The sequence below is a fragment of the Jaculus jaculus genome, chromosome 15, assembly GCF_020740685.1.
Source record: "Jaculus jaculus isolate mJacJac1 chromosome 15, mJacJac1.mat.Y.cur, whole genome shotgun sequence".
NCBI classification, from domain to species: Eukaryota; Metazoa; Chordata; class Mammalia; order Rodentia; family Dipodidae; genus Jaculus; species Jaculus jaculus.
Genome location: NC_059116.1, coordinates 25,524,698 through 25,549,203, shown reverse-complemented (window position 1 = coordinate 25,549,203; position 24,506 = coordinate 25,524,698).

Genomic DNA, 24,506 nt, shown 5'->3' with positions numbered 1-24,506 from the left:
GTGACTCTGCCCCCTTTCTTTCCCAACTGGCACCTATCACCTCATGGGAACTCTCTATGGTTGGTTGACAGAAAAACAAATGTGAACTTGACTGACTCATGGGTAGCAGCCAATAGAATATATTTGATTAAACTTTCTACTGATTATGACAGTTAGACTTGTAGACATTTCCGGAATGCTTCTAATATATAAGTTGGTTAATTAAGTACATTATCCTCCTAGTTTCAGTGAGCATCATCTAATCTACTGAAAGACAAAACTAACATTTGAGTAAAGGAGAATGTCCTCTCTCTCTCTCATTTCCTGATGATCTGTGACCTGGGACGTTTGCTACTCTTTCAGCTTAAGTATCAGATGGAGAATCCATAGCATTGGTACTCCATGGTCTCCAACTTGCCAATGGAGATCTCAGGGCCTCTCAACTTCCATAGTATGTGAACCCACGTAACATAATTTATATTGTAATACTGTAAGGAATACACATGCACACACGTCTTACTTGTACTCTTTCTTGGGAGAGCCCAGACTTTCACATTTACAAAGGGAAAGTTCAACCCCGAGGGGCGTCGCATTGACATTCGTTTCCCAGTAAAATAGCAACATGCATTGCTTTTGCTTTCCACTCAATGGTTGGAACTCATCCCCTGCCTCCATCAACATGGGACTCAAGAAACACAGTCTGATCCTGTGCCTGGGATGGGGAGAGACCGGAACACTGGGTCAACACCACTAATTAGCACCACACCAAAGAAATGCTACCCCTTTGGGGACAGAAGAGGTCATGAAGAAGTGATTCCTAGCTCTGTCAAGTTCTGGTTCCCCCTCTGTATTCCTTGAAGCAGTCTATTGAAGTGTTATAAAATGTTAAGGAATAAAAACAAATGGAAAAATACCAGCGTAAATTTTAGGAAAGGGTAATTTGTTTTTAGGATGAATCCACAGCCGTTGACTGGAAGGTGGTGTGGGCTCCATGACATACAAAACAGCTCATTAAGTATTTAGTAACCACTGGTTATCAGGGCCTTGCCCTGACATCCTCATTTAGGAGACAGCTGTGCCTGCCGTATTGATTGAAGTAGAGTGTGCGAGCAAAAGCTGAAACCTTCAGATTTAATGAAGGAGAGAAGTCATCCATGAGCAGAGAGCAACAATCGAACTGATTACAGCAGACAAACCCAACGTTTGATTAATTCCATGGGGCACTGAGTCCAAGAAGAAACTCACTATAGTTTATGTGAGTCAACTCACTCAAGATCAGAGAAATCCAGTAAATTCTAGTTGGCTGGTGGATGGAATAACTCGGAGAAGCAGTCAGAGGGAATCATTATTGAACCAGATTTTCCCAAATTCCTTTCTGTTCGCTAACTAATTGTTCAAGTGGACCTGCTAGTTCTCTCCCGTCATTTGTATATTCTCAACACTTTCTTCTCTCCGAAGACCTTTACACTCTCCAGGATGTGGGCTGGGTTATGAGAACTCTGCAGTTTTCACTGTCTATACTCTGTTTCAAACCAGAGGCTAAAGAGAGCTCAAAATTAAAGGCCACGCCCTTCACTCCCAACCCACTGTTTAATATTGCGGGCCACACTCTCTTTTCAACTATGTGTGTTCAATTAGTTTTCTTATTGATCTTTGGTGAATAACCTAAGTGTTAATGTCAGTATGCAGTTTGGGTAGCAAGCAGATAAGTTGTAATTCAGAGGAAAGCCAGTGAGCTGGGAGAGCAGGCGTGGAAGGTTGGTCCTGGGGAAAAGTATATGAGAAAATTGAGGATGACTGACCATTTAGCAAAGGGACCCTGACTCCACGGATATTTGTGTGGAATATAAGGACAAAAGCTGTCATAAAAGTGGGACTGAGGGACAGCAAGAAGTTCTGATGTGCCAAGAGAGATGTCATGTGATGAAAATGGGAGATTCTAATGCCCACCATAACATCATAAGGCTTTGAGACTCATCGCTTTTCAGGACTGGGAATCAAACTCTGGATTTTGTGCTAATACAACCGAGCTATACCCCAGCCCCTTGCTTTTGTGAGATTGCTTTGCTCTGTACAGCCTGAGCTGACCTCCAACTCATGATCCTCCTACCTCAGTCTTCCGTGTACTAGGGTTATATGTGGACACCACAGCAGTAACTGAAGCTCACTTCTTTAGGCAGATGGAAGTCATTAAAAAAATATCTCTAGGGCTGGAGAGATGGCTTAGCGGTTAAGCGCTTGCCTGTGAAGCCTAAGGACCCCGGTTCGAGGCTCGGTTCCTCAGGTCCCACGTTAGCCAGATGCACAAGGGGGCGCACGCGTCTGGAGTTCGTTTGCAGAGGCTGGAGGCCCTGGTGCGCCCATTCTCTCTCTCTCCCTCTATCTGTCCTTCTCTCTGTGTCTGTCACTCTCAAATAAATAAATAAATAATTTTAAAAAAAATATCTCTAGCTGGAGAGAGAGTTGATAAAACAGGCTCTTAAAGAAAGATAGGTCAAGGAAATGTTTAAGATGGACAGGGAGAGGAGTAACAATGGTAACTTCAATTCCGAGGCTGCTGTAATGATCCACGCAATCATTTCTTCAGACTGTTTCGTAACTACCACCTCAAGTCAGCAACCGCTGACCTCACCCACACAGCACATCCTTTATTTTCTCCAGAGTAAAAAGCTCCTTTCCTCGAGCACTAAGAAACTGAACTGATCACAGTGAGTCACTTCCTCCACACTGCTCTCCTTTGTTACAGAAACCTCCTTCTAGAACTAAAAGATCAAAATCTACTCATTCTTTTCTTATTATCTAGCCCCACTTATCTACCCAAGAAATGCACCTGTTTCTCACACTTATACATTGAGCACCCATGATTTAATGGACCAAATTGACTTAACAATGAATAACCAAGATATATGCTTAACCATCATTCATGTTATGCCTGAGAGTGTTTCTAGATTTTTTTTTTTCACTTATTTAAAATTTTATGAGAGAGAAAGAGAATTGGCATGCCAGGGCCTCCAGCCACATCAGTCAAACTCCAGACATGCATGTCATCTTGTGCACATGTGCAACTTCGCAAGCTTGCATCACCTTGTTCGTCTGGCTTACGTGGCATCTGGAGAGTCAAACATGGATCCTTGGGCTTCACGGGCAAGTGCCTTAATCGCTAAGCCATCTCTCCAGCCCTCTAGATGTTTCTTAGTAAATGAGAGTAATATTTGAGTTAGTAGGCAACAAGTACCAGGCATTGCATACTACGGGGAAAAGCCAGCCCCTGGATTATTATCTCAGAATGATTGGAGGTAACTGGAGCCAGGGGTTGAACAAAGGAACCGCACCATCAGATACGGCAGGAGATTGAGAAACTTGTGCTGCCTAGTCCCTAACTTGGTGTAAAGCACACACTCCGTGCACTGAGGTAGCTTCACCCAAGGGAATATCCCATCCACGCTGAGGTGGGAGGAAAGAAAAGAAGAAGTGCTAGAAGATACTCGGGTTGGTGGAGAGATTGGCCTGCAAGAAGAAATGAAGCTTCTAAGTTGTCAGATCAAATAAGGAATGCCAAGTTCTAATATGACCATAGAAAAGCCTCAGCACTGGGGGAAAAGACTTAAGAAAGAGGTGTCATTGCCAAGCGGAGAAACAAAAAGGCAAAAAAAAAAAGAAAAAGAAAAAGAAAAAAAAAGCCCACCTGCTTCATAAACACCTGTCTCCCACTAAGTGCTTCACATGTCCCATTTCATCCTTGGCAACATGCTATGGAATAGACCCTGTGTAGTAGACAGCCTCACATTTGTGGGATGAACCTCCAGACCAGACACAGCTTACGTGAGGAAGAAGAGCTTTATTTGAAGCTTACAGATCCAGAGGAAGTTCCACAATGGCAGAATAAGTTGTCCCCCGCCTCAGCCCTCCCCCCCCCCACACCTTCACAGATCAAAGCAGAGAGAAAAACACCACCACCAGCACCATAAGCAAGCACACTTAGGGACTCCAAGGCAAAGCTCAGGCCCTTTGCGTATCTTTAGCCTGCAATTCCATATCCACCCCCACACCTTAGGGCTGGACCCTAGGATCCACCCAGCGACACTTCCTCCAGCCAGGTGGCTAGAGAGGCCAACAACAAGCTTGAACAAACTCCCAGATCAACTGGGGCACATCCATCCAAACCACCACAGTATGTCAGCATTCCCATTTTGCAGGTGCCAAAGCTAAGCCTCATCCAGGAATATGCAGCGCACACACAGCTGAGCTCCAGAGCCTGTGGGCTTATGTGCCTCGCTCATACTGTCTGCCTAGCAGCCTGGTTTCTGAGGTCGTAGGATTCGACCCAGCGATCCATCTGCCTTGCAGCACAGCTCCCATGAAATCATATTCCTTTGTATTTCCTACTGTATCCTACTTGGTGAAGCACTGTAAGTGCTTCCTTTTGAAAGTCCAACAAAGAGCTCCTTATCTTCTACACCCAATGTCCTCATGCTCCTATATTCCACTGACTCAACAAAGGGACCAAGGATCATCTTTTCCCAGTTACTCATGTTCTTAATTAGTCTTACCCCTCCCAATACCCAGTTGGTTTTTAAATCTTTCCTTGGCCTTCTCTTGAGAATGTCACACTGTGCTTATCTTTCCATAGCACTTCCCAATCCCCACCCTCTCCTTCCTGCGATTTACTATCCATCTGTCTCTCACTAAAGTTGAACTTTTTTTCTTTTTGGTTTTTCAGTGTGGGGTCTTGCTCTAGCCCAGGCCAACCTAGCACTCACTCTGTAGTCTCAGGCTACCCTTGAACTCATAGTGATCCTCCTACCTCAGCTTCCTGAATGCTGGAATTAAGACATGTATCGCCATACCCAGCTAAAGTTAAACTATTTTTCTTTGAAATCAGTGGTAATTAGTGAAAAGTAGCTCAACCTTGGGTCAACGGTTTAAGTCCAGGTTTCTACCTTAGTAAAATAAAAATTTTATTTATTTATTTGCAAGCAGAGAGAGAGAGAGATAGAGGGAAGGGACACAGACAGACAGACAGCTAGAGAATGAATGGGTATGCCAGGACCTTCAGCCACTGCAAACCAATTCTAGATTCATGGGCCACTGTGCATTTGGCTTTATATGGGTATTGGGGAATCGAACCTGGGTCGTTAGACTTTGTAGGCAAGTGCCTTAATCGCAGAGCCATCTCTCTAGCCCCAGACTACTACCTTTACCAATGATGGGATATGGGCAGTAATTGAAATTGCTTTAGTTTCAGTTCCTGAATCTGTTAAATCAGTGTAATGATAGCACTTACGTCATGAAGTCATTGGGGAAATTAAATGAGGCCTTTCAACACCAGGCTGAGCAAGGACCATGCAAAATGTGATCTGCACCATCCACATTAACGATGGTGTCACAAGCTTATGAAATCCGTTACCATCCACATAACAAAACTTCTCATCATGGTTTTCAAATCTTAACAAAAACCTGCTTTAGTCCACATTTCTGGATTTCTCTCTATGCACCCAAGTTTTCTTCCCTAGCTACAGCATATTCTGCCAGATGAGTCCCCCACAACTCTGCCCCATCTCCCCACACCTTTGCGCACCCTTCACGCACATCACCAATCAAACCCTGACCTTCGAGTTTAAATGACACCTGCTCTGTGTCCCACGGCCATCTTTCAGGGCTGTTTCACCTGAGACTCTGGGCTGCAGGTCACTTACTGACTGCCCTGTGTGTGCCCATGCCTTGTGGTAGTTTTGCAGTACTGTCTGAAGAGGAAACGCCCCTTCCATCCCCCTCCATTCTCCACCCTCCTTTCCCAGGTATCTCTCACTCTGTATCCACACTCATCGCTACAGTCCCCGGAATAGGTGCATTGAGAGTGACTCATGTCGTCCCTCACGCCAGCCGCCTTCCTCCTCTGATAGCTCTGACTAATGCTGTCCGTGCTTTAGGATGGGGTGCATCCAGTGTCAGTACCGGAGGACGAATAGCCCTTGTCAGTCCTAATCAAGGCTGGGTTATTGTAGCCAGTGTTCTCTAGAGGAACAGTGCAGATGGCATGAATATGTATTATATAAGGGGGCTTTATCAGACTAGCTTACAGGGCAGTCCAACAGTGGTTGTCTGTGTGCTGCAGAGTTGGACAAACTGGTTGCTGCTCCAGCCCATGAGGCCTGGTGCCTAAGCAGTTCCAATCCAGCAGTGAGGACCTGGAGGATTTCTGGAGAGGCTCCAGTCTACCGTCTCCATTGGGAGGCAGATGTAACTGAGTTCCAATGTCCACGAAGGATAGCAGCACAAGGGTGCTACTAGAAAGTAGCATACACAGCCAAGCAAAGGCACCATGTTCTCTTGAAATATATATATGAAGCGCTGCCCACCTCATGCCTCAGGTTTTCCCAGTTAAGGAGATAATGCAAGTGCCTGCCCCATAAGTGAATTATAAGAATTAAACAGATTACCAAAGAGAGCATTTAATACCACTCCTAGAACCTTAGTAGCCTTTTTAATATAGTTGTGGCACACTAACAAAAGCTGTAACTGGTAGTGAGTGAAGAATAGATTTGAGCTAGTCTACTTCAGAGATGAAACAAAACCACTCAGTGATCTAGTCAAAAGTCACCAGGGAACCCTAGAAAGAACGTTAAGTCTCTGGAGTACAGATCACAGCCCAGGACCCCCAAGAAGCCAGTGCTCTTCAGTCTATATCTTAGGGAGCACCGGGGTGGGGGAGGGGACAAGAGCAGAAGAGCTCACTGTTATCTATTTGATTCCCTATAGGATTTTATTTGTCAAGAAAGAGAGGTTGAGGGTGGGGGTGAGTCTCATGGCTTAAAAGATATCAGTTCACTATGAGCCTGCTGCGTTACCATAATCCTCCTAAACTGACAGAGTTGATCCTGGCTTCTGCCTCCTCCCTTTGCTCCGTGGAGCAGAAAGCCCAAGTGTTTTAGGTGGTTAGGGGGACCCTATAAGAAGGGAAGGGGATGGACATCTCCACATCAGGTAAGAGCAAGGGAAGCCCGTCAACCCCACCACAGCATTTCACGTGCCCACTCTCTGCTCATTACTAAAATTTGTGTGAGGGCGACAGAGAATAAAGGCCTGCCAAGGCTCCAGTCAGAACCGTCTCCAGTGAGAGGCACGGGATGAAATGGTGGCAGCAAACTCTTACCCTTCTATTTCTAATCACCGGGGGCAGCTCAGGAAAATTGGAAATGCCCCAGAAACAACATGACATATCAAGTACCAGAGCCTGGGAGATTCATCACCCATCCTCATCACCGTGGTCATTACGATTCACTTCCACTTTGTGGATGGCCCGTAAATCAGCGCGTAGAGCTCTTTAGGATCACGGAGTGAAAGGGACTGAATAAATGTCAGCTGGGATCATTGGGGATACTTTTTGCTTTAGACGGATAAATGTTTGTGATCCCACATTCAAGGAGACTCCAGTAGGGACTTTAGATATTTCCAAGGGCCCCCAAGATTTTGTGATGGTTTTAATAGTCTGAAAATTAAGATTTAAAAGGAACAATATTCTGCATCCCACAATAGTAAAGATAGCCACCACTATGAAAACAACTTTGCCATACCTAGCTTGGAAAAAATGGATTTCTTATCCAATGCCCTTCCTCTGAGATGTTGATATAAAAGCAAGTAAGAAGCCCAATCATTTGTGAGGCTGAAAATCTGTCAAAGCAAAATATGGGGGTGGGGCTGGAAGATGGCTTAACAGTTAAGGCGCTTGCCTGTGAAGCCTAAGGACACATGTTCACTCTCCAGATCCCATGTAAGCCAGATACAAAGGTGAGGTAAGCACAAGTTCACACATGCCCACTAGGTGGCGCAAGCATCTGACATTTGATCACAGTATCTGAGGCTCTGGCATGCCATTTTTCTCTCTCTCTCAATAAATAAATAAATAAATGAAAATAAAATAAATATTTTTTTTTTGTTAAAAAAAAAGCAAAACTTTGAAACCCCTGTGAAGGTACAGGGACCAAGCCAAGGAGATATCTAGGAAAACCGTTGTCCCTGTGTCTGCCCCATTAGATTCCTATGAGCCCATGCGTGTCTCTTTCTTCTTAGGTGATGGTTTTTCTCCCATCCAAGCACTAACCATCCCTGACCCTGCTCAGCTACTGAAGATCAAATGAGATCAGCTGTGTTATGGTCATAGATTCCTTTGATAGTTTTTTTCTATAGTGGACCAAACCTAGAGGCTGGGCAAGTCTCCAACAGCAGTTCTGCAATGGGAAGTTGCGTATAGGGATTTATGATTGCTTCCATGGAAGCTATTCCAAGTCTGCTCACCATCAACGCACTGGGTTTTCCAGGCCTGTGTTGATCACGTTCTTTTTACTCAGAGAGTGTTGTAATATAGCAGTATGTTTCCTTGGCCTAAGCCCTTGGTTTTTAGTGATCTGGGTAACGGTCTCAAGTTCCCAGGAGTACCAGAGATGAGACTGTGCTTTCTGAGTAGGTTTGCCATCGTTTGCTAGTTGCCAAGTGCTGAAAACATTCTCGGTACAGTATTGAGTGGTTTTTCCAAGTCTCCTGAGGCCTAAAGTCCAAAGCATAAAGACAGAAGTGACTCACGTGGAAAACTGCTCTTCTGAGAAGAAGAGCCAAGTTGTTCGTGATCTGTACGGGATCCAGGTGGGTGGGAGGATGTTTGTGCTAGAACTTCTGAAGACCGGCTTCCAGGGAGGCTCTCTGGGGACACGAGACTCTTGTCAGCTCTGTCTTTGGGGAAAAGGCTTCTTCCTGCCTAATAGGAGGCAAAGCCACAGGAGGCTGCTGGAATTTCCCGTTTAACAATGACGTGGATTAGATTTGCCACTGAGACACAAACAAACACCTCTGGCAGTTCTGCATTTTATTTCATGTTTAGAAGTGAGAGAGAATTAATGGACCCCACAGTGGAAAATTCCAGAATCCAGAAAGAAATAAAAAACAGATATCAGCATACTGGGTTCAATTCTGCTCTTCAGTGTTCCACTTTGGGGGTGAGGGAATGGGGCTTTCAGTCTTCAGATCTATCCTGGCTTTCATACTCCATTCTGGAAATCTCCATAGACAGATACAACTGGAACCTGAAGGTCTCCAACATAGGTGTGTATCTATCTACTGTCTATCATCTATCTATTATCTATTATCTGTCTACTTTTATCTGTCTCCAATCTATCATCTATCTATCTATCTATCTATCTATCTATCTACCTACCAGAAATGAGGCTATAACTATGCTCTTGGTCACCCACCAGAGCTAAATGGAAAGACCTTGTAGTTGAAGATTCCATATGCATTAGTTGCAGGATACTGAAAAATCAAGCTAGGCCTGAGCTGGAAGGTTCCTCCCTGCTGGCTAGCTGTCATGTGCTAGAAAGTTCTATGCAGTCTGCTGAGGAAGAAAAGTCATTAATCATCATTCCCAGTGAGCTACACAGCCAACCACGCAGGCCAAATGTGCCCCATGATGCAATAGTGGTATGACTGTTATGGGGGTAACCAACTGCTCTCTGTTTGGATTTGAGGTTCATCCCACAGGGAGGAATTCATGCCTGGCACTGAAAAGCCATAGTCCTTGTGTGGAGGGGGCATGGCAGCTACTATTGTTGTTTGCTAAATGGACATGTTGTACCCATCAAGTTACCCTCTAAATATTTATGCTCATACCAATAAATCAGTGCTACTCTCATCTTTGTTCAGAGAAGCTTCTTTTAGCAATGGGAGATTCAAAACTTGTTAAAGTGCTGACAATTATGTGAAATCTAATTACTATTGCTAGTAATTCTATTTCTGAACAGTGTAATTCCATGACATGGCAAGTTACTCTTGATGCACTCTGCAGGCTACCCTCTTAGTAGGAGGAGAGGATGAAGTCATTCTTGACTCATTTTTTCTCACCTTCACTCATGTTTTCTATCTGCTATTAATAATCCAGATGAGGGTGGAGTGTGGAGAAGTAAAATAAGGAAGCCTTTCCTTTATTTGAACTGATACTGCCTTAAGATGGTTCATTGTTGTTTAAAGAAAAAGGTAGCTTAAAGCTAATTGATTCTCTTTCATTGGCATTTAATATTTTTAATTATTTACCTATTTGAGAGCACGAGCAAGAGATGCAGATAGAGAAAAATATGGGCATGCCAGGGCCTCCAGCCACTGTAAATGAACTCAAGATGCAAGCAACACCTTGTGTTCCTGGCTTGCATGGATTAATGGGGAATCAAACATGGATCCTTAGGCTTCACAGGCAAGCACCTTAACCACTAAGCCATGTCTCCAGCCCTCATTGTCATTTCTTTAGGTTCAAGTGAGGTCCTCTTGATGAGATTCACCTAGTTGTGATGTCTTTGAGTTAAGACATTTTTCTTCTAATTCCCACTCCTCTCTTTGCCTTTATCCTCTGTTTTCCTACACACTACTTACAGATCCTTCCTGGGAATCCCATTGTATCCTCCCAACGTCCCTCGATCCTGAAATACCAAAACACTGGAAAGAAGACAAGCAGATAGGAGTAAGCACTGCACTGGTTGCTACTCATCTCCTCGGGGCATTTTCCAATTTGCCTTCATGGAACCTAGACACTGAACAGAGATCACCAGCCAAGCGCTTATAACCGTACCACAAGGCAGTGGCTACCAAGTTTGCCAAGTCCAAAAAATGTGAAATGGGTATGATGTATACAAATTTTCCTTGAGGTATTTTCCAACTTCTAGCTGCACATATGTGAGACATGTCGCCAAGAATACAAGCAAAATGCAGCTGTTAAGAAACTGAAAAATCTAAGCAGACATTTCAGTACTCTCATGAAACGAAAACTGAAGTTCATAGTCTGCCAAGAAGGAGACTCCCTGATAAACATGCAAGGCTTATTTATCCTTGAAATCCTTGGAGAGGTGGGCTCCAGGAATAAAGACAAACATAAAATAGGCCAGGCCTCATAAGCCTTCACATTGAGTCTGAAACCCAGTGCAGTGGAGGTAATCTTTCTGTGTTCACCTTCCTATCAGTACAAAATTAAAACCTGTCTATAGGGAGATGTCATGCGCAGCATCTATAATTCTTCATACATAATGCTTAGTTTAGGTCAGTGCTATCAATCATGCCAGAGTATACAACTAACAGTGTTACAAAACAGTTTTTAAAAAGTAAGCTTTAGTTGGGCATGGTGGTGGATTGAATGTCTTTAATTTCAGCACTCCAGAGGCAGAAGTAGGAAGAGCACCATGAGTTCAAGGGCAGCCTAAGACTACATGTGAATTCCAGGTGAGGTTGAGCTAGAATGAGACCCTACCTCAAAAAAGCAAAAAAAAAAAAAAAAAAAAAAGTAAGTTTTAAAGGCAAACTCAATGGTGAATATTTGAATTGCTAAACATAAAATTTCAACAGTTATAAGTAACATAATTCAGTTGGAGAAAAGAAAATTTACAAATAATCAATTAGAAACAAAGTTTAATACTATCATAGCAAAATAAAACATCCAACAGTTAGTTAGGCTTATGACCAAAATTAGATGTAGCAGAAGAAAAGATTAATGACCTAGAATATAAATTACTAGAAAATATTCATGTTCACATATTCATGGAGGTGGGTGAGGATAGAAAACACAGAATAAAGGCACTTAAGAGATATATGGAACATGACAAAAATAACTTTTGTAAACGCCATTCACTTTTATAAAGGAAAGGAGAGAGAACATTAAGAAGAGATATTCTGAGAATTTGCCAAAACAAACAAAAGACAATAAGCTGAATAAGGTAGACAAATCCCTAGTAGAATAAATATAAATAAAATCCACAATAAAAACAAAATAGATTCAGAACTTTCAGGGAAGCACCAACAGAATTATGGCTGACTTTTCCATTGAAACTATGAAGTTAGGAAACAATAGAATGATGTCCTTAAGTACTGAAAAGAAAATCAATGCCAACCTAGAATTATGTACACAAAGAAAACTTCTTTCAATAATCAAGGTTCAGGACTGAAGAGATGGCTTAGCAGTTAAGGTGCTTGCCTGCGAAGCCTAACGACCCATGTTTGACTCTGCAGATCCCATAATAGCCAGATATCCAAGGTGATGCAATCAAGGTTGCACATGTGCACAAGATGGCACATGCACCTGGAAGTTCAATTGCAGTAGCTGAAGTCCCTGGCACACCAATTCTCTCTTTCTCTCTGTCTCATAAAAATTAAAATAAATAAATAAATAAGAATAAAGATAAAAATAAATAAAGGTTCGACAAAGGCACTTTCAAACAAACCTGCACTTGAAGATATCATAACCAACAGAAAAACAAAAACCAAAGGCATAAGAAAATTGACTCAGGTGTCCTGATGGAAATGTCATTGCAAGTAAAAGTGTGTTAACAGGAGGCAAATACCCTTAAATGTACAAACTAGAATGGATTAAAAAAGGTTGAGATTTCAAATATGCACATCTATATTAAAAAGTTGGTGATAGAGCTACAAACTAAGCCAAATGAAAAAAATATGGCAAGTGGGAGAATTATTGACATAAGAAAAGCAGCAAAATAAATCTTTGGAAATTTAAATGTAATTAATAAATCTTAGCAATTTTAATCAAGCAAAAAGAGAGTTGGTTATATATTTCAGATCCTAGAGACATTTAGAAAGATAATAAGATGTTATTATAAACACATTTATGATTCTGAACTTGAACTTGAAAATGAAATGGATAAATTCTGTGGGGGAGAAAACATACCACGAAGCTAACAGGATCTTCGATAGTTTTGGTATTTGCCTAAAAATTTAGTCTAATAATGCTAATTCTCTCCCATTAGCAAACACACCCTTCTCTGCATGCATGTGAGTGACTCGGAGATATTTCTCCATTGCAGACATGCCACAGTGTTAAGCTTTGTCAGTAGAAAGTGGTAGAAGGGTCTTAGAGTGGAGAAGTATGCTTGCATTTTGTTGCAGGGTGCATCCTATGGTGACCAGCAAAAAGCAAAGCACCGAAGCACAGTCAGCTTTACCTGGCCCACATTTCCTGTTCTCCTGCCTCAGCCAACAGAGGATTTCTTTCTTTCTTTTTTTTTTTTTAAGTGAGAGAGAAAGAGAGAATTGGCACTTCAGGACTTCAGCCATTGCAATCAAACACCAGACATTTACACCACCTAGTGGGCATGTGCGGCCTTGAGCTTGCCTCACCTTTGTGCATCTGGCTTACAGTGGGATCTGGAAAGTCGAACATGAGTCCTTAGGCTTTGCAGGAAAGTGCCTTAACCACTAAGCCATCTCTCCAGGCCAGATTTGTCTTTTCAAGTGACTGGTCGGCCAACCTCAGCCTTCTAGCCTCCCATCTTGAAGCTTCTCCACTTGCTGTTCCTAAGCTGTGATTCCATGCCTGTGAGCCTCAGCCAACTTCGCGGCAACTTTGGATCAGCTCTTGTCCTGGAAACCCAATAAATTTTTTGAACACTCAGTGGTTTCATGTGTTCTTCAACAAAGCCTGAATCCAAACTGAGAGAGGTGTCTGCTCAGGCCCAAGTGAGTTCCTGCCCTGGATACAAGGTAAAATCTTGTAAGGGATCAATAATTCTTTATACCAAATCTTCCCTCTATACATTATTCAATGTTATTTTTTTCTCTTGATTAGACCCTAATTGATGATACACTAATTTTAAAGAAAAAGAAATCTTTCCACAAAATAAACCCAGGTGTTACATGCTTTGGTATGCATTGTTCCAAAAAAAGGGGGGGGGCAGGAGAGGGAAGAATTCCTCTTAGCTGTCCTTTAATTGTTAATTGCTGGGAATTGAACCCAGGGCCTTACAGAGGAAAGGCAAGTACTCTACCACTGAGCTACATAATCAGGCATTCTGTAGATCTTATATAAAGAATGAAAACAAAGAACCATTTCTCCCAACTTACTCTATAAGGCCATCAAAACATTTGTACCAAAAATGGACAAAGACAATGTAAGAAAGAAAGAAAATAAAAGATGATATCTCTCATAAACATGAACTCAAAACTCCTAAACTCATACTTGGAAATACAAAACCCAATGACACTTAAAAAGAATACTATATCATCACCAAGTACAGTCAGGGCTAAATAATCATTTGCCATGTCATAAAAGTAAAGAAAAGCACCAAGAAATGTAAGAGCCCAACATTATTTCATAATTTTTGAAAGCATTATTAAAATTATTAAATGAATGTAGTATGGCTGTTATGAACATAATATGCAAATGTAAAATTTTTTTTCTTATTTATTTATAATTATTATGAATTTATTTATTTGAGAGAGTGAGTATGGGCTCACCTGGGCCTCTTATTGGTGCAAAGGAACTCCAGATGCTTGCACCACTTTGTGCATCTGGCTCTTATGAATACCAGGAAATCAAACCTGGACCTGTAGGCTTTTCAACAAAGGGCCTTTAACTACTGAACAATCTCCCAGCCCAAAATATATTTCTACATGTTAGTAATAACATATTGCACCCTAGGATATCATTTACAGCAACATGACAGATATCTAATATGTGGGGGAAATCTAATGAAACACGTACAAAACTATGCACACATTATGAAATGTTCCTGAGAGAAATTCAAAGGTAAATGTAGGAATAAACAAGTTCATGACTTGGAAACCTCAATATTGTAATGATGCCAATTTTCACCAGATTTGCTTCATAGTTTCAATATAATTAGAATAAAAATTCTGGGTGGGGAAGATGGCTCAGTAGTTAACTGCACTTTCTTGCAAAGCCTGGCTGCCCAGGTTTAATTCCCCAGTACCCACATAAAGCCAGGTAGCTAAAGTGAAGCAGGCATATGGAGTTCATATACAGCGCAGCAAGAGACCCTGGCACACTCATGCCTCATTCTCTTTCTATGTGTGTGTCTGTCTCTCTTAATAATAAAAATAAGTTTAAAAATTCCATCAGCTTCTATGTCAATTAAATGTGCATGGAATACAAAGTATCAGCTTTGAAAAGCAAAAGTGAAAAGGATTATACTAAGTGAGGTAACCCAGGCCCAGAAAGCCAAACATCACATGTTCTCTCTCATATGTGGATCCTAGCAATAAATAGTTGAACTTCTGTGTGAATAGGAAGAAAACTCAGTAGCAGAGGCCAGTAAACTAAAAACGAGATATAAAGGGAATAGAAAGGAAGGGAGGGGGCAATTAAGAGAATGGTATTGTATATATATAAGTAGAAGAATAGATTAATGGGGGTGAAAAGGCCTAAGTGAGGTCAGGAGAAGAGATTGAGTAAAGGAAAGATGAAGGAAGGGCTAATCAAAATCTAAGAGGATATAAATCACATGGAAGCCTACTTGTTTGGACAATGGAACACTCAGGAGCCATAGATGGTTACTAGAAAATTTCCAGTGCCAGGGATGCAATATCTTCCAATGAGATGTTGGCCAGGGAGGTCCCTGATGCCACCAAAACCTTGCAGGCCATTGCCGAGGCCCTTGGTTTCCCACCAGGATTAGATGGTAAGACCCTATTGCAGAAGACTCCACATACTTGGGCTGCAAGCTCACTGAGAAATCCTGCTGGAACTGAGCTGATAACCTCCTCCATATAGACGGCTGACAGAAAGCTGGAAAAAGCCACACTGCATGCAGCTCAATGGGAGAGAGTAAAATAACCAGTGAAGTTACTCCACAGTAGATGCTGCAAGCCTTATATTTGGCCAGCTAGGCCAAATGAGCCAATGGACACAATAGTGGCATGTCTGTTATGGGGGAAATCAACTGCCCTCTAATTTGACTGGAGGCCCGCTCCATGGGAGGGAATGCATCCCTGATACTGAAAACCTACAACAGTAGTTACAAGCCCTAGGGGTGTAACATCCGCTGGTATCTGGATAAATGTATATACTATGCTCATTTAACTGCCCAGTAAGCACCTCCCTTAATGTTCACACCCATATATTAATTCTACTCTCATTTTTTTCATTAGAGAACTTTCTCTTTCCAGATGGCAGTGACCTTGGGATGACTCAGAAGGCATCACGGTGCTGAGAAAAAGTGGCAGAGGAGTTCTCAGCACTGAAATATCTCCATCACACCTTTCAAGGCTCAGGGTCCATTGCAGAAGAGGTGGCGGAAAGAATGTAAGAGCCAAAGGAAGGGTAGGACTCCTTACAACGTGCTCCTCCAGGCACAAAATGGCCTGGATATCCATGACTTCACAGTGCCTGACACTACCTACACAAGACCATCAAAATAGGAGGAAAAGATGATGACATCAAAATAAAAGACAGACTGATTGAGAGGGGATGGGATATGATGGAGAGTAGAGGTTCAAAGAGGAAAGTAGGGGGGGAGGGAATTACCATGGGATATTGTTTACAGTCATGGAAGTTGTTAATTATAAAAAAGAAAACTAAAAGTGAAGGGCTTAGCTTATCCAATATCAAGTTTTAAAATGAAGCTAAAGTGACTGAAACAAACTAGCATTTAGTGCAAAGATTAACACCTGGAACCAAAGGACAAAATAGAAAGCCTCAAAACAGATGCACACTTTAACAGTCCCATGATTTATGACAAATACCCTCTTCGATCCAGTGGGGAAGGAATGGTCTATTCAATAAATAGTACTGGAATAATTGAATTTCTATATAAGAATAAAATGAACCTTGATCCATGCCTCAAGCCAAGCCCCTAAATCAATTCCAGATGAAGAGTAGACCTAAAGCACAAAGAAAAAAGCAATTGAGTTCCTAGGAGGTAACACAAGAAAATAACTGCTCAGCCAGGAAGAAAGGGTTAAGCAGAGATTTCCTAATCTACACACAGAAAAAAAACATGGCCTCAGAAACAATTGCTGCACTGAACTTTATTAGTATAAAACCTTGATTAGGAAAAAAAGAACTATTAACCAGAGTGCAAAGTAGCAGCATGTAAGGCATATATTGAATAACTAATATAAATTTAAAAAAAAAAAAAACAACAAAAAAACGGCTGGGTGTTGTGGCACATGCCTTTACTCCCAGCATTAGGGAGGTAGAGGTAGGAGGATCACCATGTGTTCAAGGTCACGCTAAGGCTACATAATGAAGTATAGGTTAGCCTGGGCTAGAGTGAGACCCTACCTCAAAACAAAACAAAATAAACAAGAAATCAAAAAGCAGATTTCCTACTTTTTTTATTATTATTTTTTATTTTTTTTATTTTTATTTTTTTGGTTTTTTGAAGTAGGGCTTCACTGTAGTCCAGGCTGACCCAGAATTCACTATGTAGTCTCAGGGTGGCCTCCAACTCATGGTGATCCTCCTACCTCTGCCTCCCAAGTGCTGGGATTAAAGGTGGGCACCACCACGCCCGGCTTACATTTTTTGCATTTATTTATTTATTTATTTTGAGAAAGAAGCAGACATATATAGAGCAAACTGGCACATTAGGGCCTCCAGCCACTATAAATGAACTCCAGACACATACTCTACCTTGTGCATCTGGCTTACACAGATCTTGGAGAATCAAACCTGGGTCCTTTGGCTTTGCAGGAAAGAACCCTAACCACTGTGCCATCTCTCCAGCTCCGCCTACATTTTTAAAGTGGGCAAAAGTTCTGAAAAGTTTTCTCACAAGAAAAGAACATCCAAACAGGCAATGGCCAAGTTCACAATACACAAGTCGCTCCTTACCATGAGTCACAGATTCAAATCACAATGGCACTCACAGTCACCACAATGACAAAGAACAGAAACAAAGGAACTGACAACATCACATGCTGGTGAAATTATGGACCAGCCGAAGCTCCTCCCATTTGCTGCTCGTCTGACTTCCTTAGTGCCTCTCCACTCTGGAAAAACACAGCAATACCTACTGAGGCTGAGCCTTAACATGTTCTATGACTCAGAAATTTGTGCTCATAAATATTCATCACAATGTGCAAAATTATGTTCTAGCAATAGTATCTTTAATGGCCCCTAAACTAGAAATTGCCGAAATTCCTTATTAAAACAGAATATATGTACAATTCAAGGCATTATGTTAAAAATTGATATTGTTTTCAACAAAGCACAAGAAACAATTCACTGCTACATGCAATGAACAGGGTGACTCTCATAGAGGTCATACCTCAGACATCCAACAGTACATACTGCATAATGTGACTTAAAAATTACAAAATAAACTTCCTTAACAGAAGTCAGAATTGATGGTTTCTGTGGAGGGGTTCCGTGTAGCTAGCAGGGGGGAGGTAGGTAATGAGTAGGAAAGCACATGAAAGAGACTCTTGGGGCACCGATAACAATGTTTATCACCACAATAATTACAAGACATTGTTCACTTTTTGAAAAGTACACTTCTGACCTGTGGACCAAAACTTAAAATAAAAAAAAAAAAAGATAAGCAAGTAGAACAGTGAGAGCAATTGTGAAAAAGTTCAAAGACGATGACTCACATGTCCATGCTTATTTATTTATTTATTTATTTGACAGAGAAAGAGGGAGACAGAGAAAGAATAGGTGCGCCAGGGTCTCTAGCCACTGCAATTGAACTCCAGATGTGTGTGCCCCCTTGTGAATCTGGCTAACGCGTGTCCTGGCAAATCGAACCAGGGTTCTTTTGCTTTGCAGGGAAAGGCCTTAACCGCTAAGCCATTCCTCCAGCCCGCACGTCCATGTTTTAAGATTTACTTTAAAATAATATGCATCAGGCTGCAGAGATGGCTTAGCCGTTAAGGCGCTTGCCTGTGAAGCACAGGGACCCATGTTCAACTTTCCAGATCCCGCGTAAACCAGACACACAAAGGTGAGGAAAGCGCAAAGTTGCACATGCCCACTAGGTGGCACAAGGTTCTGGAGTTCAATTACAGTAGCTGAAGCCCTTGCATGTCAATTCTTTCTCTCATTCATGCTCTCTAAAAAATAAAATAATATGCATCAATAGATCATGGCATTAGTGGAGGGGGAGACTTGTTTTTTTCCCTTGGTGCTGCTGATTGAACTCAGGCCTCCACATATGCTGGGGAAGTGCTCTATCCCAGAGCTACATTCCAAGCCCTACCCAACTGATTTTTTTGGGGGGGAGTGGAGGTTTCGAGGTAGGGTCTCACTCTAGCCCAGGCTGACCTAGAATTCACTATGGAGTCGCAGGGTGGCCTCGAACTCACGGCGATCCCCCTACCTCTGCCTCCCGAGTGCTGGGATTAAAGGCGTGCGCCACCACGCCCAGCTTTGGTCAACTGATTTTTTTTTTTTTTTTTTGAGAACGACAGACACAGAGAGAAAGACAGATAGAGGAAGAGAGAGAGAATGGGCGCGCCAGGGCTTCCAGCCTCTGCAAACGAACTCCAGACGCGTGTGCTCCTCTGTGCATCTGGCTAACGTGGGACCTGGGGAACCGAGCCTCGAACTGGGGTCCTTAGGCTTCACAGGCAAACGCTTAACCACTAAGCCATCTCTCCAGCCCTCAACTGATTTTTGATAAGCAAGCAAAAGACAATTCATTGAAGAAAACATGGTCTTTTTAACAAATGATGTGGAAAGAGTTGGAGTCCACATGTTAGAAATAGAACCACAACTGTATCTCGCACATTAAACAAAAACCTAAATCATATGTCGAAGTATAAGATTGTGAAATTTCCAAAAGAAAACCATCCATCCTTGGGCTATGCAGTTATTAGTTTTAGAACTCAAAACTCATCCGTGAAAGGAAAGACAGTCAAACTTCAGCAAATGAGAAATGTTCACAATGTTGAAAACACTGTCAAGAGAATGAAAAGACAAGCCAGGCATGATATTTACATGTCATGTATCTTCTTCCAGAAACTTGGATCCAGAATACTTCAAGAACTCCCCAAACTCAACAACAGAAAACACACACCATACCCACATGCAAAGGTGTGAGGCATCCAACCAGGTGCCTCGTCAAAAACGTCACATGAATATCATTAGCTGTTAGAGAAATGTGAATGAAAACCACAACCTGCTCAGCTCTGCACCTGTGAGAAGGAAGTAGAAACCAATGACAACATGAGAAACTCAAACCCTCAGACATTGTCGGCCGAGCACAGAATCATGCTGCCACTGTAGCAGGCAGTTTGATGGTTTCCTGTAAGTTTAAAGCATGCTCTCATAGGACAATCCTACATCTACCTAGAGGAATGAAAGCTTAGGTCCACATGGAAATTCATGACACTCTATTCATAATCCCCAGTTCTAGAACCAACCATCATTGGGTGGTTGAATACATTATGCACATCCATACCAAGGAATAGTTGCCTACAATAAGAAGAGATCATCCTCCGTGTGTGTGTGCGTGCGTGCGTGTGTGTGTGTGTGTGTGTGTGTGCACGTGCACACACGCATTCGATTATTTGCTTGCTTGCTTGTGATAGTCAGCTTGCATAGCCCAAGCTGGCCTGGAATCAGTGAATTTCCTACTTCTGCTTCCTGAATGCTGGGATTGCAGACATGGTCCAGCATGCCAGGCAAAGATGAAGTGAATAGACCTATGACATGCATGGCCCTCAATGGCTTTGTGCTTAAGAGAAAGAAGCCCGACTTTAAAAGCTATGTTCTGTGTGCTTCCGTTTACAGCAGATTCTGAGAAGACTAAATTACAGGGCTGCGGGAAAACAGTGTTGTCAGGGGTTAAGAGTTAAGAAAGGGGCAAAGGGAGGGAACTGTTTCAGGTGGTGGAAGTATCCTGTATCCTACTTATAGTAGTGGTCACATAACACACAGAATTGTACACTTTTAGAAGGTAATTTTATGTATGCTAACTTAAAAATATTTAATTTCAAACATCTGTGTGACTTACTTTACATATGGAAGAATGCATATACATTAGTCTTCAATGGAAGGTTTCCAAAGGGGACTTGGGGGGTGGGGATCAGCAGTTAAAGATGCATGCTTACAAACCTGCTAGACCATTAGATCCCTGAAACCCCACATAAAAGCTAGACACAAAATGGTACGCACTTCTATAACCCTAAAGAACCTGTGGCAATGGGAGGCAGAACTAGTAGAATCGTGGTGGGGCAGGGCCAGATAGACCGATGCACACGCGTCAACAAAACCAAGCGACCCTGGGTTGGAGAGACTGCTTAGCCATGAAGGAGCTTGCCTGCGAAGCATAAGGGACGCAGGTTCGATTCCTCGGTGCCCATGTAAGCCTGATGCACAAGGTGGCACATGTATGGAGTTCACTTGCAGTGGCTACAGGGCCTGGTGCGCCCATTCTCACTCTCTCTCTCTCTCATAAATAATAAATAAATAAAATATAAAGAGAGACCCTGTCTCAAGCAAAGAAGGAGAAAACAAACATCTGAAGTTGTCCTCAGTCCTCTGATCTCTACACATGCACCCTGGCACGCATACACTGATACACACACACATACCATGCACATCCACACATACGTGGATTCACACATAATTTTTAAATGGTGTACAAAGAACAAAAGCAAACAACAAGAAAAAGAGAGGCAGCTCCAAGTTGATTCCACAGATGGTTTCATCAAGCTAATCCAAGGGCACACACAAAGTTTGCCCCAGCCTGCTGGGATGTGCAGGGCCATCTCAGTGTTACCTCTTGCCCCCGCCATTCACAGTCAGAAAGAGAAGAAAGGGGCTGGAGTGATGGCTCACTGGCTAAGGGTGCTTTTTGCAAAGCCCGATGACCTGGCTTCAATTCCCCGGCACCCAGTAAAGTAAGATGCACAAAGTCACACATACATCTGGAGTTTATTTGCAGTGGCAAGAGGCCCTGGCATGCCCATCAACCCTCTCTCTCTCTCCCTCTCTCCCTCTCTCTCTCTCTCTCTCTCTCTCTCTCTCTCTCTCCCTACTAAATAAATAAAATTGTTTTACATCACAAAATATTTTAGCATTTATTTATTTGAGAGAGAGGAAAGAGAGGCTGATAGAAAGAAAGAGAGAGAATGTGTATGCCAGGGCCTCCAGCCACTGCAAATGAACTCCAGATGCGTGCACCACCTGTGCAGTTGGCATATGTAGGTGCTGGGGAATTGAACCTGGGTCCTTAGGGTTCACAGGCAAATGCCTTAACTGCTAAGCCATCTCCCCAGCCCAAATAAAATATTTTTATTTTGAAAAAAGAAAAAAAAAAAGACAGTGTTCCTGGTCTACGTACCCCTTCAGCAATGAAGCCGTCTTCATCCTTGGGCCATTGACCTCAGGAAACCATTTCCATGCTTTCTGAGAAGTCCACTGATGCCTCTTCAAACTTCTGGGAGTCTGAAGGTAGACGCACACATTCCTCACTTGGGGAAAAGTCATAAATCACACGGCACACAAACAGCTCCCCGTCCACTTGCTTCCTAAAACCCCATCCATTTTCATTGCCTTAGTCTTTTCATATTCCAGGATTGGTCAGAGACTCCATGTGAGAGTTACAAGAATCTGAGAAGGAAAACTGAGCATCTTAACTTGAGCGTCCCCTATGGATTGCTGATTTAAGATTAACTGTGGATACATGGTAGCAGCCTCTGACAAGCTTATTATCATCTGTCATGTAGTAATTCAGTTTTAAAACATGCTCCATGAAGCCAGGCATATTGGCACATCTCCATAATCCCAGAAGAACAAGCCTATGCTTGGGAGTTTCATAAATAAACTAATATAAATGTGGTACATATATGCAATGGTATTTTATTTTTTTTAACTTTTTTTGGTTTATTTTTATTTATTTATTTGAAAGCGACAGACAAAGAGGGGGAGAGAGAGAGAGAGAGAGAAAGAGAGAGAGAGAGAGAGAGAGAGAGAGAGAGAGAGAGAGAGAGAGAGAATGAATGGGCGCGCCAGGGCCTCCAGCCACTGCAGACGAATTCCAGACCCGTGCGCCCCCTTGTGCATCTGGCTAACGTGGATCCTGGGGAATCGAGCCTCGAACCGGAGTCCTTAGGCTTCACAGGCAAGTGCTTAACGGCTAAGCCATCTCTCCAGCCCTGCAGTGGTATTTTATGAAAATTGATGGAATTAAAAGAAAAACAGGGCTGGAGAGCCTGCAATGGTATTTTATGAAACTTGATGGAATTAAAAGAAAAACAGGGCTGGAGAGATGGCTTAGCGGTTGAGCGCTTGCCTGTGAAGCCTAAGGACCCAGGTTAGAGGCTCGGTTCCCCAGGTCCCACGTTAGCCAGATGCACAAGGGGCGCACGCGTCTGGAGTTCGTTTCCAGAGGCTGGAAGCCCTGGCGCGCCCATTCTCTCTCTCTCCCTCTGTCTTTCTCTCTGTGTCTGTCGCTCTCAAATAAATAAATAAATAATTTTTAAAAAATTTAAAAAAAAACATTAAATAGGGTAACTCAGGCTCGCTCAGAGAGACCAATGCCATATGTTTTCTCTTATGGTGTGGCCTAGCCTCTAACTGTTAAATATGCACGTCCAAGAGTAAGTGAATGTGGTTAAAGGGCAGGAAACTAGAAAGGGGCCCATGTGTCTGAAAAAAGAGACCACAGGGGAGGGGCTGAGGAAGACAGTGGAGCGTGTAGAAGGGGGTTACTGGGGGCAAACGGAGTAGGGGTTGCAGCATGATGAGGGAGAAGCAGGGAAAGTCACTCAAAATGGAATCTGTATGAAAACATCATATGGAAGCCCATTACTTTGTAAGCTGACTTAAAAAAAAAATAGAGGGCTGGAGATATGGATTAGCGGTTAAGCGCTTGCCTGTGAAGCCGAAGGACCCCAGTTTGAGGCTCGATTCCCCAGGACCCACGTTAGCCAGACACACAAGGGGGCACACATGTTTGGAGTTCGTTTGCAGTGGCTGGAGGCCCTGGCGTGCCCATTCTCTCTCTTTCTCTCTCTCTGCCTCTTTCACTCTCGATGTCTCTCATATAAATAAATAAGTAAATAAAAATTTTAAAAAATAGGAAAGTAGTCCCTAATGTTGCTCAACCTCTAACCAATTTCAAAAACTAGAAGAGAGACTTTTTTCTGAAGAACTTAATTTTTTTTCTTATTTTATTATTTATACACACTTCATTTTTGTTCATTAGATAGATTTGATTGGAGCTCCATTTGTGGGGGACAAAAGAAAGAAAGAAAGAAAGAAAGAAGAAAGAAAGAAAGAAAGAAAGAAAGAAAGAAAGAAAGAAAGAAAGAGGGAAGGAAAGAAAGGGGAAGATGCCATACTGTAGTGCAAAACCTGGAACACAGAGAAAAACAGCTGATCATCCAGCCATTCACCCCACAGTAGCGGAATTCTCTAAGGACCAGGATTTAGTTGTCAGAAATGTTAATGCCCAGAGATAGACTAGATGGCTCCAGACACCCTCCCATGAATTAAGCCTGCGGAACGTGAGGTGGAGAGACAGCCAGACCAGATAAGGCATTCATCCAGAGTATGAAAGTACATTAAGCAAGCCCCAGAGATTGATAAATCACATGAGACACACACGCCATAGCGCCCATAGATGAATCAGGTGCCTACAGTGAACTGCCCAGCATTGTCTCTACTTGTAACCAAAATTTATGAGAAACCATGTGGTCAGAATGCAAATGAATATCCCCAAGAAGAGTAGCCCTTGGAGATTTGAAGCAGCCTCTTTTACATTAGGTGACGTGGGGCACTATTCTCCCAAGTAGAT